At 42.5% G+C, this 18,516-nt stretch overlaps 1 protein-coding gene across 1 annotated transcript in view; it reads right to left on the reverse strand.

The window, feature by feature from the left end:
- COL21A1 (collagen type XXI alpha 1 chain) overlaps nt 1-12,460 on the reverse strand; it is a 115,104-nt gene extending 102,644 nt beyond the window's left edge. The window contains exon 1 of the mRNA XM_069805984.1: nt 12,309-12,460. The gene's annotated coding sequence lies outside the window, so the exon portion shown is untranslated. The remainder of the gene's footprint in view (nt 1-12,308) is intronic.
- Nucleotides 12,461-18,516: the final 6,056 nt, after the last annotated feature.

Here is an 18,516-nt window from a genome sequence, read left to right on the forward strand (position 1 = left end):
CAAAAAAGTTCTATACCCAACTTATCCAACCTATAGAAATGAATAATTTATGTTGGACAACATACACAAAGAGATCAAAATAGATCCAGATGAAGAGTTTCAAAACATATTCCCTTTTATATGAAGTTCTCTGTCTACGAAGTTTGCTTCATAGACAAAGTTTTAGTAGACTTAGTTAACATGAATTAAAAAAGACAGGTTAAAAAATGCATTAAAGCTTTATTTCTATATTTCAGTCCTCTGCTAAGGTAAGAGGTAAGAACATGGTATGACTAATAGGTGTTGAAACCTCTGTACCAGAAGGCAACCTCCTGGTGGTGAAGGGTAGCCTGGAGTCAGGCACAGCCTTTGCTGGGCGAGTCTTGTCCATTGGTGCTACAGCGCATCACTGAGTGAGTGTCAGACACAATTCTTCAGTTCTGCTCAGAGACATATTGAATAGGAAAATCTTAAAGAAGCTATTAAGTGGGCTATTGCTCAAAGCAGTAGGAACAATGCATTTGTGTGCTTTAATTTTGCAGCTTTGTTTCTAATACAGCAACGCACACACACAACGTTTGCCATTATCCTTGACTGAATAAATGAGACTTTTCACGTAGCTTTCCTCTTCATCTAATAAGAAGCATAATCTCTACCATAGTTGACACATACACATCTCACTTAGGTCTAGTGTAAACAACAGATACTTCCTCAATGATGCAGCTTGCTTTTGGAGGCCTAACACCCAAAACAAATCAGATCTCTCGAGTTGATGAACGTCAGTTATGCCACAAGGATCACTTTAGAAACTGAAAATGTGATACCTGTATTTATGGCTCTCTGCAGCACTGGCAAAAAAGGGCTTGAAACACACAGTACCACCCAGAGTTACACCATACCTCATACTTCTCCCATTCCACCTCTATCCAGAAGCTCACCATTTAAACATTTACCAGAAATGTAAGGTAAATGGTTCAAACTGCTTTAGATTGAGGAAGGAACTAAACCTCGTTCGTCTTTTCTGACTAATGCTCTAACCACATGACATAAGAGTAAAAAGTACTGCTTTTCACAAAACTTGTCCCAAAAACATGTCTTAAAAATTCCTGCTGGATCAGGATCCACAGGTGAGACAGAAGAATTTCTACTCTGTAAATCTTTCTAGGAATCAGGCTTGTGCTGGGTACCTACTGTGCCACACAGTTCTAGGCACGCCTAGCATCAGACGTATAGGTGTGTAGGAATTTTTATTGACAGAAACGCAGGCATACTGACTTCAGTTACCCCTGGGGCTGAGTTATCTGGGGTTGAGTAGAAGCAAGAGTCTCTATGGCATTTGAATGTTGGACCTAGGCATCTAAAGTAGACGTTACATACCAACATCCTTAAGCCTTTGAGGAATGATATAATCAAGACTCATTTCTGTACCTGAGGGCAGCCCTTTCTAAGCTAGAATGTACTAGTAATGCAGAGCGCAGATGCTCTGCAGTAGATTCTGTGTTTCAAAACAGAGATGGAAAATTTAACTTAGGTGCTGTTTGCTGAAGCTACATTGCCAGAAATCCTGATTTCAGTGGTCTCCTTCTCAGGTTCATTCTTCCAATTTTTCTGTGTTCCCATGTGTCCCATGGAAGCCTGAAAATCAAGTTTCTTTACTGTGAATTGGCAAATATAATTAATTTAACTTCAGCTGTGTCACTATGCTCCTCACAGTCTGCCCACAAGTAAGACCAGTTTTTAGAAATTTGTAACCACTCGCCCAAAGCACTTCACTGGTTTCAGTTCTATACAGATTTTGATGGTCCATTCATTAATGATTCATTCATTAGCACAAGCCAATAGTAATATACCTGCACCAAAGTATATAAAAAACATTCTACAGAATTTAATACTAAGGGAGAGATGGACAAATTCCTTTTTAATAAAGTTCAATGTGTTTTTATATAGTAAAGTGTATTATAATCTACATTCTATGCTGAAGTATAAAAAATATGTAAACTGTAAAATAAATATAGCATTTACCTGCAAATTGTAAAACTAGCACCTGTGGGTTCAGACAAAACCAATCATTGTACAGACTACAGTGTCACTCCTTCAACTTAAAATGACTGGGTGGACTGCTGTTTCCACTCAAAAAAAAAGCCCCAAATAAATTAATAAACAAATTCAGTGGATCATAAAATCTGCACCTGGACTGTATGTAATTTGTTGCATTCAAGCCTAAATAAAACACAGCATTGTCTGTAGGACTGGGCCTCCATACAAAACAAGTCAGGAAGTCATCAGAATAAATAAGCGTACACATTGTATAACTTGAAACTTTAAATAATGGCTATTGTCTTTCCAGTCACAGAATGATATGCCATGCTCTAAACTTCACCTAACATTGCTTTTCATGTAAAAGAAACAACCACAATTCAAGAAGTATTCCTTGAAATTCTATTCCCCCAATGTTGATACAATCGTTACGAAATACAAAACTACTGAAATATTGAATACTATGAGAATACGAACTTAATATGTTCTGGCACATGTAATAGAAGCTCTATTTGCCAGTGCAACAAGGGCTGTATTTGCCCATACTCTAAGACCACCATAGTTATGTAAGTGGTCTGTGAATTCTAGATACTCCACACAATAAGCTAATTAATTTCATATGTTTATTCACCACTTCAGAATGACTTTGTATAAAAATGTCATCTCCTTCAAAAAAAAGTGTCATTGGAGGAATCTTTGGGGTATAGTATCAACATCCAAAGACAGTATATATAGTATCATACACTCTTCTCTTACTTAAACTATAAGAAATTGATCCACTGCTTGACTAAAATGGATTTTCTTGCTTCTAAGCCTTATTCCAAGATATGTGATTATACTCTCTGTTCTTATATGGGCTGTGTAATTCATCAGAATTCACAATCAATTTGCAAGTAACAGAATTTAGCTATAATGTAGCCATAACTAGCAACTATACCATAATCCATAAGCATTGCTTTGTATTTTAGATATTTAAAATCAAATGCTGTCATGTATGTTTTGGAATGAACTTGCTAAAGGTGAATGCTACATCTAGACACATGGTTATTGGTTCTCAGATAGTATTAAAGGTGGAAAAAGCACATACACGAACACAGAAAGTCAATTCCTTTTCGGCCATATTATAAAATACACTTCTACAACAACAAAATTAGATTTAAAATATCAACCAGTGAAAACGTGTAAGCAAACAAGACTAGAAAATAACCACTTCAGGAAAAAGGTGGCAAAATGCTATGTCACAAAAAGATAATAGGATTATTTCATAATAATTATCATAATAATTATAAATATTTTGCATGGTATCAAAATATTCTCTACATCTTGGCCTATTCATTTTCAGGAGAGAAAGGCTGTCTCCTGTTTATTCAAACAAGAAACTAGGTTAATGATCTAAAGTGATTGTATATTTACTTAAGGTGTCAATCATCCATGCTTGAGCTCTATTTTGGTGTTAGTGTAGTGGAGTTTTCAGGATGAAATCGCCATATAACAGAATTTTCTTATCACTTTGAGTTCTGAGCAAGATTTCATTGCCTGCAGTTGCCCAACTTTCCAAAGGCTTCCTATAAGTAGTTCTGCAGAAGCAGAAGACATCTATTACCCCAGCTCTATTTAAAAATTAGATAGAGCAAATTAGGAAATGATCCAAAACTGCATGAGGTCAAGTGTTGAGGAGCAGAGAGAATCAGGTCTTCTGCAAAGCACCGAAACTTTTGCAAAGGAAACGCTCGGTTTTGGACAGCTCCAGGGCAGTTTTTTTGAATACCTTTTTCTTGCTACTCTCGGGTACCATCAAACCATGAACTACTTATTACCTATAGTAAGTACTTAGCATAAGTAGGTATACTTATGCATACACAAAGAAGAAATTCTCCCTTGCTAGAAACAGAGGGCAGATACCTTATTTAAATCCAGATCGGAAAAGAAAATAAGAGAGAAAATAAATGGAATGCCTTTACTTTTCAGGAAATAAAAGTTTAGCTTTTTTCTTGGTACTGCTTGCCTTTCTTGAAGACAACTATGTGCTTCTAAAAATTACGTGCAGCTGTCCTCTCTTTTGAGCTTCCTGGCTTCCATCCCCTTTTTGGCAAAAGTTGTCAATGTTCGTTTCAGCTGAGTCATGAGCACGCCATGACCATGAGGGCCTCTTTGCACAGCAAATGGACTTAATCACAGGGGCATACAATTACATTCCTTTCCCTCACTGCAAATTCATCAGGGAATAACAAACATAAAACTCCATTGTCTAGGACCTTAAAAAAAATTTATGTTATTCCTATTCAGCAAATCCTCCTCCCCTTTCCCAGCTCTCATTCTTTTCCACAGTAGTAAAAAACCAAAAAACTCCTTTATCACTTTATCTTCTATTACACTGCAAGAATGTATTTTTCACAGTTTAATATATTGCCGGCATTTAGATACATGTTATCATCAGTGATTTCTCATGATTTGTGCAATAATACATAGGACCTGAAGGATTCTCACTTTTACTTTTCAGGGATAGGAAGAATCTCCTCCAGGTCTCTTAATTGCCATTATTTCCCCATTCTTCTTTTTCTCTCAACTTCAAGCCACAGCTATTCAAAAAGCCTTTTAATTTATTTGATTGGTTTTCTTCGGGTTGCCATTTGATCCTCACTTTCTCTGCAAGTGACAGAGTTTCTGAAGGACAAACAGGACTTCTTTTCAGTAGGTAACAGTTTCAGTTTCCTTTCAGTAAGATAATTGGGGGGGTTGTCTCTGAAAATTCCCCTCAACACATGAACACCTTTTATTTTTGCATTTCCACCTTAAGTTTCCTTTTTTTAAGTTGCTATGAGGTAAAGGGCTCCACTCCTTACATAGCTCCAATGTTCTATCTCATTGTTCTCTCTCACGAGTTGACAGTGAATCTCATGGTATATCTCCAAAGTTCTCTCACTTTGCTCTCCCAGTTCTGCTCCGTCCTAATGGAAACCTTTTAAACAAAATGCATTAACAAGGCAGATACCATTCCACTTGGGAAAGGAGGGCACATAGTTCCTTACCAAGACACTGACATTCAGTTCACCCTATATTCTGCCAGGAGTGATCTACTTTATCTTTCAGTCCTGTGCTATCAAGGCCAAGATTTTAAGAGCTGGAGACTCCCATGCCAACCTCCCATAAGCAATCAATCCTCCAACTGAATGGAAGTTCAGCATTATATAACTTTCCCCTGGGCTTTTGACTTGGGTATAAAGTCAAATCTCAGCCAGCCACTTCCCACAGTTATTTTTTGTTTTGAAACATTTCCCACAGCGCAAAAGGAATGAATTCATGACCCTAACAGTCCAGCAATGGTCCACTCCTGCTTCTTCCATCTTCAAGTCATATTCTCCATAATTCACCCACCCTTTAAGTTATTGCACAGACGTGCCTGCCTCCTTTTCTCCACATAGGACACTGCAGCTACACTTACAGTGTTTATTTTCTCCTCTGCCTTTTATTTAACTGGGAATATTATTCTATCTTCTCTAATTGCAGTGAGGAAAGGGGAAATAGTAGGAAACCAGGGTCAGACCCCAAGTGCAAGTAAGTAGGAACATGCTGATCGGGTCAAAGAGAGCTGCAATTAAAAGAAGAGACATTTATTTAAACAGCCTTTCTTAGGTCCTTGTCTAAGGGAGTCTGTCTCGGCCAGAGCTCCAAAAGAGACACCCAGAAGATCTCAGATGGTTAAAAGACAAAGAAATTATTACATTTGGCGACACTGAAGGCAGTAAGTACTTTTCTAATTGCACCTATAATTTGAACCTTTCAAGTCTCTGATATCAGGAAAAGAATTGAAGTACCACTTCATACACCTTCCCTCAAATGTATGCATTACACTGACAGACTAGAAAGCTCATCATGGCTTTCTAGTGGTTCCTCCCTGGCAGCTCCCCTGCTAGTTTGGCAGAAGTTCACACACTTCAGTGAAGCAAGGGTTATACCACAAGATTTTAAACTGAGTTCAATAACCTGGTATTTTAATAAATTGTACTGTTGATATAACTACGTAATGTTATCTTGACCTCTCCACATAAGATACTGCAAGCTGTTGTGGAATTAGGGAACTCATAAGGGGGTGAGAATTGGAACTACCTACAGAGACCAAAAGAAGCACAAGGTACTCTTGACAACGAAGACTTCCCAACTGTCTGTTAAAGGCTGAGCCTAGACGTACTTGTGTTGTCAGACCAACTGCAGCACTCTTCTCTTATGTGTCTTCAAATCACCCTAATTGGCCTCATTTTTATATGCTGCAACAGTTTTGACTAAAAAGAAAACTTTTGGAAATCATTAACTCTACTTAATGAAGAAAGTACAGACTGTTACAAAATATTTTGGAAAATACAAGCTGGCATGCTTTAAAAATTGTTGGCTTAATCTCAAACTAGAGCTCTGATTTTTTTTCTACTTTCTGTTGACGTAGGATATAAATGAGTTCAGGCAAGTTAGAACATGTTTTATCATCACCGTAACTGAAGATTTACACAAGAAAGGGGAAAAGAATTGACAATTTGGATAATGCAAATCAGTGTTGTACATTTGATAAGTTGGACTAAATAGAAAAAAAATACAAAACTTTGGGTAGAGTAAAGGGTCTTTAAAATATACAAAAATGTTCTGAGCTAACCAAATACCAGTGTTAATGTACACTGCAACCACAGAAGCTGGGACACTCTTCATTCCAACAACTCAATTTCTCCCTTTCAAAGATGCTTTTCTAGCATGTTCTACCACAGATAAAATCTTTTACAAAATCCTAGTTTTGTCACATCAGCAAATATATGGCGTGCTACAGCCGCTTCAGCCATGGATATGCCATGTCCAGACAGACACATTTAGAGCCCTCCCAGATAATCTTAACTTCCCTATTAAAACATAAAAACCTCAATGATCACTTCTTTGTTCAAGGTCTTTTACACCCACACACAAACCTGCACACTTGTAAGCAAGTAGACCACTTCTACCAGCAGATTTTACCTATGCCAAAGAAGATGGGGATGGCAGACCTACATCCCAAACCATTGATTAGCACCTTCTATTTACACAGCACTTCTGCCACCACCTCTAAGGACAGAGATGAATGTATGTGAAGCAGCAGCAGGACCTGCCATACCCCTCTGCTGTACATCTCTCTCACGTCACGCAGGACTGCAGGAGAAGCAAACCTTGCTCTTCAAGGTCACTGAAGTGCCGTCTTCACCTCTGCGTAGTCCCCTTATCTCTCTTCATACCTCCCTTTATCACCTTTCAACAGCCAGAACAAGTGACACTGAGACCCTAGCCCTTTTCCCAATGCCTGGGAGGGGGAAGAGAGTTGGCAGGGGCCAATGAAGAGGGAAAGGGAAACTGTAAGCTTGAGAAAAAATGGATGGCTGCAGAGGTGATAAGAGGCACCCACAACACGGGACAGTGAAGAAGACAATGAGGAGAGCTCGTCTGGATGAAGTGTGAGGGAATAAGAGAGATCCTGCTGCCACAAAGCTCCCCCAAACCCTCCCTGTCCTAAAAATGCCCTGAGCCCTCCTCATACCTCTGTCTCCGTGTCAGTTCCTAGAAGATCCCCGACCCTAGTCACACAGCCAAAGGCAGGTGGCCCTGGCAGCCACTTCTCAAGCCCACCTGCCCCAGAAGAGCTGCGATTGATCCCAGCCCCTCCTTGTCTCCCCCCTACAATCTCCAGAACCCACTCATTTTGCCACATCAGTATTTATTTCTGTCTACACTGCTAAGAAGCCTCAAGCCTCTCTTTTGTTACTAGTTCAGTGTCTCATGCCTCAAACCAGAGCTCCAGAGCAAGCTACTGGAACTAATCATGGAAGAGAGAAAAATCTTGGAATATAAAAATCTGAATTATGAAGAGGCCTTAAAGTACTAATGTACAAGGCGGAAATTTAGATTTCCTATGCGCTAATGCAGTACTTTTAACAGGCTTACTTTGAACCGACAGAGAATTCAAGGAAAAATGTAATCTCTCACTGGCATGAATGATAGTTTTATTTTTCACCACATCAAGTTCAAACAAACTTCCCTGCAATTTTTGCATGTTCTTAGTTACAGAGAATGTGTCTCATTCCAGTGCCTGTGTGTTTTAATTAGAGCACCTATTAGCTTCTCACTGGTTGAATCCTGTTTTATTACAGCATAAAACACACCGATAAAAAGATCAATTACTCAATCCAACATTGAAAGGAAATAAATCACACAAAATTCCAAAAGGTTGACATGTATTTACTTTCTACTCTTATTTCCATTCATAATATTATTCAGTATGATCAACACTGCTCATCTCCCTGGTTTCTATCTGCTGTTAATCACAAATAGCGTGCCTGACATCTACCCTGGAAGGCTAAATCAGTCAGCGCTGCTTCAAAACAATGTCTGTGCAGATTAATGGTAACTTACAAAAGTTTCTTTTGTGAAGTCTCACAGTACCCTCGTACCATAGAAAGTAGAGAATGGAAAAAAGCCTCTCAAGTCATTTTGTCTATGCCCCCAAAGGTCTAAGTTTTCTTCTACCATATATTGGTTTTTTCCACAGAAATGAAGCAACCCAGAAGCCTTGCGGGGCTCAGCCTATTTTCATGGGCAAAAGCAGGGAAGAAATGCCAAGCCTTGATTTTTTTTTTTTATTTATTTTTTTATTTAACAAAGCAATATGTATTGCCATGGTGTAGCAACCTCCCTAACAATTTTCTGCTTACCCCTAAATTTTACTCCAGACTAGCAGAGTTGGCTACTTACAAGCAGACCCTGGCTGATGGAGCCATCTCCAATGCAAAGATCTGTGCATGGTCAGCATGGTGCTCAAGGAGGTGCACTGGATTCTCCAGGCAGAGGATGCACAGGGGGCATCAAACCCTATGCCTCTACATGCTCCAGCACAGGCAAGCCGAGGACATATCTCTATTGCAAAAAACCCTTCTAGAGACCTTGCTGTTCTGTGTAATTCAGGGAGATAAACTCTCTGGCAATCTCCTTGTGACTGTCACCCTGGGACAGATGGCAAAGTTCACCTTCCAGTCTCTGTAGGTTCCCCCTTCCTAAAGCCCACATCTTCAGATACTTCAGATACCCACTACCATGCTAATGGGTAGATTTCACACATTTTCAACACAAAATTTGGATCAGTGAAGCTTTGAAATGTGTCAGGGTCCCCATGGCACTAACAGGCCTTTACTGGCCCCTTCCCACAGCCCAGGACCCCATTTCAGCCCACAAGGCCGCCAGGCCCTGCCAAGCTGGGCCCACCCACAGGCCCGTGGCCTTGCCTGGCCTCCACCCGTGCCCAGGGGGGCACCCGATTCCTGGGGCTGGGGCTGCCCTGGTCCCCCCCAGCCACCCTGCTCCTGGCTGGGGCGGTGGGACAGGCCCTGGCTGCCAGGCCCTGCCCTGGCAGAGCCTCCATGGGGAGCCCCGGCCTCTGCGCCCTGACAAAATGTGTCCTTTCACATGATTCAGAGAAACTCTGACAGCATACAGGGCAACAAACTGACATAAGAGAAGCTAAATGTAAGACAATGCATTTTATAAGTTGCGTTTTGGTCTCTTCAAGCACTCGAGGCTGCCATGCCACCGCAGGTGAGATGGGAAGCAAGGGAAGCAGCCGAGGAGGAAGCACCGGAATATGCCGCACGAACAGCATGTCTTCGGCAGGGTTATCGGGCTCAGCTCTGGTCATGCCAGCTCGAAGAAGAGAAAAAAGGCATAAACAAAGACATCTCAATAACACAGATGACTAAGGGCATTAAAAAGGCCTGTCTTATAAAGAGACACTGGAAAGACTGAATCAGCTTTATTCAATGCCTCTCTAAAGCAGTAAGGGCAGAACACGGGGACACCTAGAAAGAGAGGTTAGGCCTCGTCTGTTCCCACTCTTAGAGAACAGGGATGTTCAAAAAAACTTAAATGATCCTTTTTTGGACTGTGAAGCTAATTTCACAAGCAGTCGCTGGAAGCAAAGAATGTGGTAGAATTTTTAAAATAATGAATATGTAAATTGATAATAACAACACAGATGCGATCAAAGAATAAAACTTGAGCAGAGCAATAAAAACCTCTAGGTAATGGAGGTAGGTGAAGAAAAACACCAAGTCTCATTCCAGCCAGCTATTTCTGTAACCAGTTGGGCTAACAATTGGACTCAGCAAAAAAAAGTGTTTAATGCTGTAGGACTAACTACGCTTTTCAAAGTATGTTTAAGAACTGAATTATAATCCAAGTAATTTCAAAGATGATGATCACAGCCAAGATAGAGATAAATTAAACCAAAGTAGTATTGCCTAATGGACTGCCTGAGACACACCCGTATTACTGAGGACCTGAAAGGAGCAATGTGATGCAGTTTACAGAACTGTACTTGGAAACTAAGCTCAAATTTCTCCTAACATTAACCAATAAGCCAATTTACTGGTTGTGATGGTGCCAAACCAAGATGTGATGTTCTTCAGCAGATCACCACTGCTCTTAGACTTCAACTGTAAACGCAGTTCGAGCAGAAGGAAGAAGAATCATAAAATCTAGTATAAAAGTTAGGCATGTGAGTGGAATACTATAAATGGATTACTGAGCCATGTTTACCTTACAAAGCCGCTTCTTTGATATGTGTGATCATCATCAAGAACGTGAGTTCACAGGTTGGCCTCCTGGTAGCCTCTGCCACCCCTGGAGCCTGTAAGGGACCTGGAGAAGTCATGTAGTGTCTCTCAAAACAGGAAGGCACAGTCACCCCTGCCTTAAGCACTTCTGGTAAATGTTCATTAGATTTGATCTTGAAAAGTTCCAGTGAAGGAGGTTCCACACCCTACCTGGACAATCCAATGCTAAGTCACCTGTACAATTAGACAGGACTTTCCCTACCATTTAACTAATTCTCCTGCTGCAGTTCAGCATGCTGGTTCTTGTTACACCTCCACTGGTGTGGAGAACAGTTTGTTTCCTGTAACTCTGCAGCAACCAATTACACAGTTGAAGATTGTTATCGCATCTCTCATCAGTCTTTGCTGCCCTAGACTGTAACATTCCATTTCTTTCACTATTTTCTCATAGGTCATGTTTTCTAGATCTCTGATCACCTTTGCTACTCATCTCCTGCCTAACTGGTGGGACTCTGCTGGAACTGTGGTGTCCAAAATCCCAGAGAGTACTGATACCAGACACAGACGTCAAAGTCACAACTACCAAGTGATGCCATCACGCATCTGTGACACTCCTGTTATGCATCCCAGAATGACGTTTGTCTTGATTTTGCACATCTTTTAATATGCTATATCCTATCAAAGTCTTCATGCTGAAAACTAAATATCCTAAGGAAAATACTTAGCACAGTTCTTCAAATAATTATTTTGTGCCCATCCTTTAGTTCAGTATTCTGTATTTCAATAAATATCTGAGAGATACATAACAAGCACCCCCAGAATCAATAAGATTTGGGGAAAACTTCCAAGTTTACTGAGTCTAATAAACCCACAAGGCTTTCTCAGGTGCCTGAAAGCTGGAAGACTTTCAGAATCAACCAGCGGACTGGTTTTCCAGCCTGTGAAATCCTGGAATCAGAGACCAGATCCTTTCAGCACAGTAAGTACCATGTAGATCTAAGCATTACACAACCGAATGGCAGTCATCAGAAGCAACCCGCAGAGCAGATGTTTCTTTCCAGGTACGGAAACAAGTACAACTGCAGTCACTGCAAACCCTACTACTTCACTTAGTATTGTAAAGTCTCGACTCCCGTGCCACAAACTATCAGAGAAGTTAATACACAAAGCCCGTATATCGTTTCACCCGGGGTGCGGGAATAAAGCAGGTTTCCGTACGGCACCGAAGGATACAGGGTGACACGAACGACTTCGCCTCGTCCCAATAAACCGAGCCAGGATTTCAAGCCGGTACAACCTGCCCGCACGCACCGCAATCCCCCTGCAAAACCACCGACCCCCCCCTCGCTGACACAGCCCACCTTCGGCTCCCTCTCGGAAAGGAGGCGCGAAATTCCCCCGTACCTCACAGCCACGGCTTCTCTGCCGACCGCCAAGTCCCCACACCCGGGCTCCCGTGAGGGCAGGCCGGTCGGCGGGGCGGGGGGCCGAGGCCGCCCCGATGGCTGCACCTGCCCGTGTCCCCACCCCCCCACCCCCGGGCAGCCCCCGAGCCCCCCGCCCGCCCCTTCAGCCGCACTTCCCCGAGCGAGGGGGGAGCCCCGCAGCGGTGAAGCTGCCCCCCGGGCCGGGCAGCTCGCCTCTCCTCCCGCTCCACCCCCCCCCCGGGGAGCCCGGCCTGACCTGCCGGCGGCCGCCCGCCCTCCCTCCGCCAGCCGCCGGGCTCTCTGCTCGCTGCGGCGCGGCTCTGCCCCACGCCAGCTCGGCGGCGGCGGCGGCGGCCCCGGCCCCGGCCCCGGCCCCGCGCCGCCGGCTGGAGCCCGCCCCGCCGGCAGAACCGCCCCCCCGCCTGGGCACGGCCCCGGCCTGGCCGCGGACCAGCGCAAGACCCGAGCCGAGCTCCCCCCCCCTCCCGCCGGCCTTGCCGCTCCCCTCCTGCACCTCCCGCGCACCTCTGTCCCCCCCAAAATGCGCGCCCTCCCCCGCCATCCCACCCGGTCCCCGGTGAGGGGTTGGACAGGCTTCCCCCCCGGTCTGGAAGAGCATCCCGACCCCGGGCTGCATCCCGGAGGAGCGAGTGGTTTGATTACGAGAGGGGCAAGACGGGTAGCTGGAAGTGATTTGGTGACCATGCACCCTTCGTTTCAGAAGTAGCCGGTTTGGGGACCTTATTGCAAGATTCGATAGCGTTTGGCCACGCACCTCGGTGCTCCTGTTGCACGGGTGGTTTTTGCACTTTCTGAAGCTGTCCCCCAAACCGGAGTAATCAACACTCGACCCTTTCCTCCGCGTCCACGGCACCACCACCCCTACCAGAGCTCAGGTGCAGAAGCCCTTTTTCTGTCCCCGCAAAACTATCAGCCCTTGTTACCCAAATGCCTCCCTCCCCCCCCTCGCCCCTTTGGGCAACACCTGCTGCAAGGTGTTGTGACATAGGAATGGATCTAATCCCGCAGCTGCAAAGGCAATGCCCAGACGGACACCTTGAATAAATTCCTGCCCATCTCCTGGCACTTTTTTTTTCCAGGTGAAGGGACAGGATGACTTCTGCTGAGCCCTGGCCTCAGGGACTGCTGTGTCCAGGAGACAGGCTGGTGGGAACAGTTTGCCTTGGGGAACTGGATGACCAGCCAGTGAGTGCATGACTTTCACATGCGGAGAGGTGTTACCAAAGCCAGGAGCTGGTGTCCTTTACTGCCTGTACGCAAACTTCAAGAACCCCCACACTTAAGAGAGGTGTGGCAAGCCTGGCACAGGCAAAGCAGTATTTAAGACCCCTGGGGCCATTCCCTAATTGTTCTTTATTCACAGGTTGTACCTACGTGATGTTCCTCGTGTCTCCCCTTACATGTCCATGAAGGTCCTGGAGGAACCTCAGCGCTATGCCACATGGGTCCTGTCCTCCTGTGAAGGAATGCATATGAAAAAAAACACATGGACGTGGCAGCTTTCTTCAGACTGGCTGCCTGGCTAACACGGGTCTGAGGCTGGCAGGTAGGAAGGGGAATGCAGCTTCACTAGTTGTCGTGTTTTAACCCCAGCTGGCAACTAAGCCCCACACAGCCACTCACTCATCTCCCTCACAGTGGGATGGGGGAGAGAATCAGAAGGGTAAAAGTGAGAAAACTCGTGGGCTGAGATAAAGACAGTTTAATAGGTAAAGCAAAAGCCGTGCACGCAAGCAAAGCAAAACCGGGAATTCACTCGTTACTTCCCATGGGCAGGCAGGTGTTCAGCCATCTCCAGGAAAGCAGGGCTCTGTCATGCCTAACGGGGACTTGGGAAGACGAACGCCAACACTCCAAACATCCCCCCCTTCTTTCTTCCCCCAGCTTTATATACTGAGCATGCCGTCCTATGGTCTGGGAGATCCCTTTGGACAGTCGGGTTCAGCTGTCCCAGCTGTGTCCCCTCCCAACTTCTTGTGCCCCCCCAGCCTCCTCGCTGGTGGGGTGGGGTGAGAAGCAAAAAAGGTCTTGACTCTGTGCAAGCACTGCTCAGCAATAACGAAAACATCCCTGTGTTGCCAACACTATTTTCAGCACAAATCCAGAACATAGCCCTATACCAGCTACTATGAAGAAAATTAACTCAATCCCAGCCAAACCAGCACACTAGCTCTCTGTGAATAATACACGTTCTCCCAAGCATAACAGACACCTATGCTGGAAAGTACTAGGGGTTATGGATGCCAGCAGTCCCAGACAGAGGCTCCTTGCTCTAATACTCAAGGCCCTCACCCCCTCTGCCACTGCCATTTTCAGGATCTGAGGCCAACTTGTCTTCTTGATGCTAAATGTGTTTTTCCAAGGCATCACGGGCTATTTGTACTGTGGGCACAGCAGTACCCATGACCAGTTCATCTATTTTGTAGTTAGGGTGCACATTAGTAAGAGACCTCAGCTCCTCTCTTTCCACAGATCTTTCCAGCTTGCCTCATACCCATACCTGTGTACAGGTATGTATTCTATTTGCATAGTTCATTCAGCCAGGAGACAAATCTGGGTTCAAACATAACCAGACATGCTTTAACATGTAAACTCTTTCAAGGATTGCTGAACAGCAGCAGATTTTTGTGAATGAACAAGGCAGCAAGTGTATGTGTTGCACGCTCATACACAAAGTTCAGGCAAACAGCTCCACACTTGACAGAAAGAGCTATCACCTTCCAGTTAAGTGCAAGTAAGAAAGAAATACAAAAAAATCAACCCCACTGTTGTCTGCCTAGCCAAACACAGCAAAGGATCGAAAGATGCTTTTCATTCTAAATCATATCCCAGAACATCACTATATGGGAACATCTCTGATAGCAATTCCTTGTTTCCCATCCTCAGTCTGACCACACGTTTGGAAAACTGAGCAGCTCAGCAATGAACCAATGTATATCTCCATTTGTGATGATGCAGTTTGATTGCTGTCAGTGAATTCATTCATATAAATGTGTATATATATAACTAAAGACAGGCACATATGTGTATTTTGTGGTTTGGGGGGGGGTCCTATTTAAAAGAAGAGCCTCTAGAAGAGAGATGTTTAAGGGATTCTGCGTAGGAACTGTCATAGACAATAACTATTTTAGCTAAAAAAGTTCAAGAACAAAAAAAATTAAAAACTTTTAACTATACCTTGGACAGAGAGCATAACAGCAAATGCCAGCTCTAAGAGGGCTTAAATCTAACCGAATCGATATTTTTCAATGTGTAGCAGCTCTGGGCCATTGTTTATATGAAGAGAATATTTCTAATAACAGCATGAACAACTTCTCACCATTCATGGCCGATGTATTGTGACTCCTTAAACATGAATCATTTGCAAGTTTTGATGATGCCCTGTTTAACAAATCTGTCTCCTGGGAATCAATTTAGAAACATTATAATGCTGTATGTATAAACTTTGCCTTCAATAGAATCTACAATTAAGTCTGAAAAATTGCAGTAATAAAGCAGCGGTCTCAATCACATCTAGCTATCGTATCACTTAAATCCACCAGTCATCACCCAGGCTTCACAAATAATTTTTTTGTTTAACTTACAGAAAAAATGGGATAGGAAGGTAAGTCTTGTTAGCCCTTAGGCTGATCACATTAGAAGAAATGATGTACAAAAGTGAATGTAAACATAACCCCCTGTAGATCACTGTTTTGCCATTATGATGTTTATTCACCCATTAAGACTCTCCTACCATTAAATTATGAAACTGGTGAATTTTTAGCTGATTACTTATCAATAATATTTGATATTATTTCCTAGATGGTGAGTCTGAAGAGGGGAAAAAAATGACATTCTGATGTAAAGCATAAAAAAAGGTATGGTGCTCAGTGGGGTCATGTGGAAGAGAAATGAAATGAAAATGCAGACTAAAATCTAAGCATGAATTGTGTCCAAATTAGTCATTTTGAGGTCTCTGCTATATTCCCATCTTGCTTCAGGCAATCAGAAATTGTGTCATCCTCCTCCCACACTGTGAAAGCTCTCGATGTCTGTCTTTGTCTCAGGATTCTGTGGTTTCAAATGAAGTTTCTGGTTATTCTACAAACAAGGTACATTGGCCAAGTCTATGTAGACAGAAAACTGTTTCCTTGTGGAAACTCTCAGGAGTTACACTGAGCTAAATCCATATTACCTAAATATATTGAAGATTCAAGCTTTACTGAGTGGGATTAAGTACCTTTCAAAACCTATTCTTCTATGTCCATTTTCCACCTCCTGAAATAGGAATCACACTCTGCAGCCCTTATTCTTCCTTGCTCAAGAAAAAATTTTAGGTTTGCTATTTTTTTCTCAGTGAAGTTTTAAAGGACAGAATAAACAGGAATATAGCTTTGCCATCTTAACTGAAGAGAAATGTTTGGAAAAGATAAAAAGTACATTAATAAACAGTTCTTTATTACATAGGTCTGCTTCTGTAATGACTTGCACACTAGTAGCTTTACTCAAAAGAATTACATGGTGTGCATGTTGGTGTGTGTATTAGCATTTGCAGGGCATAGTCCTGAGGATGTGAGTCATGGAGGTAGCATGACTCATCATTGTAGAAATCATATGTAGGTCAATTCTCCCAAGACCATTTCACCAGCTGCAAATTCCCCTCCTCCTTCCCTTGCAGCAGCAACACAGGGCCCTCTCCCATGCCCTTTGGTGTGGGACAAAGTGAGGCATGAAAGACTGGTCATGAAACAGCATCTTTTAATTTCATAAACTGTTCCGCATAATGGTTAAAAAAATACATATATTTAGATTATTTCCAATGTAATACAGTGTTAAGGTCATGTAATTTGAGAGATTTACATCAACTTCTGTATTTGTTACTAGTGATCACATCTAAAATAGTGACATGTCAGTGTGTTGCAGAAGGCTAGGCTGATACTACTTACACATTCAAGCTTAAGAATATTTTCTGCTAGCTTCAAACATATTTCCTAATTTTCAGCTTTGGTTGGCCTGAAGTTTCCGTGAAATTCTGTGCCTATGATTTCTTTACTTTTAGCCATCCCTACAATCAGCCAATAAATAGTAGGAAGCCAGCCAGGAAGCAGTAAGCTCAGAGATAAGTGCTGATGCTGAACCAGCTCAATTTACACCTGTATATGATAGATAATTTTCATGGGACCAATCCCACTCCTGGTAAATACCAATACTTCTTTTCACCTCAGCAGATGCCTAATAAATAAAGCATACTTGCACTTCTGATAAACATATGCTTGCCTGTGAATGGCAATATTTAGTAAGAGTTTAGACTATGTTTAGGACACCAGGATCACACCTCACACCCTAATAAGGGTGCATTCTAAACAACTTTAAGCTGTATATGAAATCCTAATAAATACAGGAGCTGTAGTAATCACACCACTTAGAATTTACACTATAGAAAACTAGTAGTGCAAGAAATCTACTTAATTCTGCTGTCAGCAACCACACCACATTCTTTAACGATCTCTGCAAGATCAGGTTGGTTTTTTAAGGGACAGAAGTTTGACAACCTTATTGCATACCGATGGTTTTGTATTTGACATCACTTCTCCAATAAATATACTTTGGTTTACCATATTGACATAGCCAAGATTCTGACATGAATTCTGCATTATCATGATGAGAGCAGGAACCGGGTCTGGGAAGAGAGAAACTAGAGCTAATGCATGAGAAATGAACAACTGGAAAATAGTAGCTGGAGCCCAGGATTTGCAAAACAGAAGTTTCCACAATCCCTGTCGTTTAAGCCATTGCTTAAAAAAGCGTGATGTTTGGAAAGTTGTATTTTCATAGTTAAAGTGATAGTTCTTCATAGTTTAATGATGATAATGTGGGCACTCTGGGCAATAGATAAAAACACCTAAGTTGGGTGTCCAGCTTAGGAGCCCTGCCTCTTCACATAACCACTGAAGAGAGAGAGACTTCTCCAAGATACACGTAAGAACATTTAGACTTGGTCTTTATCCTTCATTAATAATACAAATCTGGAATGAAGTTACATAATGTGAATAGCCTTCATGGATGAAATAGGTCTTTCCAAAATAGGGTAGTACATTTGATTTTCAATAACTGTAGTTAACACAGAAGACAAGTATTTAAAATGCATAGAAACTTTTGAACCCGGAAAAAAATTAACTCCTTGGACTTACAAGATTTTACAGAAATCTTACAGATATCTATTCACACAAAAAAAGTAAATAAGAGCTAGGCTCTACTCTTTTCACTGCGTAGTGTTATATTAATTCAGTAGGCTCATCTACACCTTTAGAACTTTTCAGAGTACCACACTCAGCATGACTCAGGATACAGAATCTGGTCCCACATATATCGTTTTCATATAGTCAAGTCACACAGAAAGTTCTCCCAGATAAAATCACTCTGATTTGCCATGAGAAAAAAAAAAGAAAAAAACAAAAGTAGGA

Source organism: Haliaeetus albicilla, chromosome 18 (genome assembly GCF_947461875.1).
Source record: "Haliaeetus albicilla chromosome 18, bHalAlb1.1, whole genome shotgun sequence".
NCBI lineage: Eukaryota > Metazoa > Chordata > Aves > Accipitriformes > Accipitridae > Haliaeetus > Haliaeetus albicilla.